This window comes from Pinus tabuliformis, chromosome 8, assembly GCF_031772625.1.
Source record: "Pinus tabuliformis cultivar Carrire ecotype Pingquan chromosome 8, CPIR1, whole genome shotgun sequence".
NCBI classification, from domain to species: domain Eukaryota; kingdom Viridiplantae; phylum Streptophyta; class Pinopsida; order Pinales; family Pinaceae; genus Pinus; species Pinus tabuliformis.
In genome coordinates, this window is record NC_142294.1 from 1,033,308,084 (window position 1) to 1,033,310,245 (window position 2,162).

General features: G+C 36.4%; 1 pseudogene across 1 annotated transcript; it reads right to left on the reverse strand.

Annotated features, from left to right (window-relative positions):
* Positions 1-470: 470 nt before the first annotated feature.
* LOC149238892 (protein transport protein SEC23 F pseudogene) lies at positions 471-1,722 on the reverse strand (annotated as a pseudogene). Its single transcript, XR_016245951.1, has 3 exons — positions 1,708-1,722; positions 1,150-1,254; positions 471-997 (listed from the first exon to the last, which is right to left on the reverse strand). The product of XR_016245951.1 is annotated as a protein transport protein SEC23 F pseudogene (transcript).
* Positions 1,723-2,162: the final 440 nt, after the last annotated feature.

The window sequence follows — 2,162 nt, forward strand, 5'->3', positions numbered from 1 at the left end:
ATCGAAATTGTATATAATTTTGTTGCTTCTAATTTGAAATTTGATCGATGATATACAACCAATACACTTGACGTTTCTATGGTATATGCATGCATTCATCTCCGAATGTATGTATGTATGCATGCGTGCATGTCATGCACCCCCAAACCCAAACAAACATGGATTTTGAAAATGGCCCTGCCATATCGGGACCGGGACTAGCACCAGCACCTGCACCTATATTCGCAACTGGGTTCATGAACCATGCATATCTTGATTATTTCCCACTCAAATAGAGATTTGATTCATTCTTAACATGAAATTGATCATAACCATCTTGCCTTGAAATTAGTTTTAATCTCTTTATATGCTATGTTATATCAGAATTCAAACTCATGCATGTTAAAAAGAGATGCTAAAAATGGTGCCAATGCTTAAGCTCCAATATTGATTCTAGTTTGTAGGCTTTCGCTTTGAAATCAAATCTAAGAGATGTAGAAATTCTTATCTTTTGTTTAGATTAAGATGACTACTGCAAAGTCCAAAATAAAAACGCAAGTTGCTGCTTGAAACAATTAAATGATTATCACAAACCGATGACACAATGGCCAAAATTGTGTTCCATAGTACCATACCCAAGCTAAAGTTCAGTTAATATAAAAGGCTTGCCTGACACCAATTAATTAGTATTACCCTAAGATTCGGAGACCGGCATATCTGAATAACTCCAATGCAGTAGTACAGGAGTGAAAAATAGAAGGCCAAACCTAATCTTTAATATGTTGAAGTACAAGCCCGAACACCCGTACATTACAGAGATCTCCAACGAATTAGAAAATTTATATGATGCTGATGAATGAACTGGTTGTGACTATGACTGAACAGCCAATCTTTGAAGATGCTCCATAAAGGTCTGAAAGCTCACATCATCCGTAAAAATAATATCTCCTCCCGGTGGAGGCCCCACGTCCGAATTGTAAGTTGCAGAAGGATTCAACTTTGCCAGTAAAAACCGTGCCTACACATTTGTATGATGTACAGATAATTGCAGAGAAAAAAACCACACTAAGAAGGAAGAATACAAAGGAAATACCTTTTGAAGCAAATTCATCACATAGAAATACCAGATAAGACAGAAAAACAAGAATTGAAAAGAAATTAGTAAATTACCTGTGAGCGATGTTGGTCACAGACAACTAAGCGTGGCACGGGAAAACGCTCGTTAAGTATTGAATCAGCATAATCTCTAGGGGCTTGCAATAATTGAGAAAAAGCCTACGAAGTTGAAAAAGCAAAAGTAATTTAATAAATATTCAATTATGAGATTTGTTTAATTTAATAAATATTTGAATTTTTATTAGCTTCTTTTATTTCTTCTTTTGTCTTTTCATCATCAAGCAACTATCAAAACCAAAAGCATGAAAATAAATAAAGACAGCAAGTGACATGACATAGTATGTAGACTCTCAGCCAAGGCAAAACCCCTCTCCTAAGGGAAAGCCCAAAAAAATTCTTCTCTTCTTTAAGAACCAAATCAAACGAGACAACTAAGACCACTAGACCAACAACAAGACCACTTCCATCCACCAAGTCATCCTTCCAACCATTCTTTCTTCATGAAGACAATTATGCACAAGTCAACAAGCCTTTGACCATCCAAAGTCAACTTAAACCTGCTCCAAACAATGTCCTGGCCTTCCTTCTTATCCCTGCAACTACGACCTGTACCTTTGGCCCTGCCATCTGTTCCTAATACCTATGCTTCAGATTTCCTCACACGTGTGAGCCATAATAGTAGGATTTCGGTTCTTCAAGTCTTGATAAGAGCTTTCTTTTACTTGAGTTTTTCCTCCTCTTTATTAGTCTTTCTCGCACTTCTTTTTCCACATGAGTTGCAGATCAAATTCCTTGATTAGATTATGTCACAATGGATGGAAGTCACCGTATATTTATAGTCTCCACGAGGGATGAAATTTCTTCATGAGGCCGACTTTGATAGATGAAGCCCATTTGGTGGAGGGATAAAACTCATTTTTGACACACAAATATTTTTCTTTTTTACATAAAGAACCCAGAAAAGGTCTAATACATGGTGACTACGACTATGACTTATGGAATACACTTAAAAGCACTCAATGGGTGCTTTGGCCTATAAACAAAATAAATAAAACATGAAACTCATG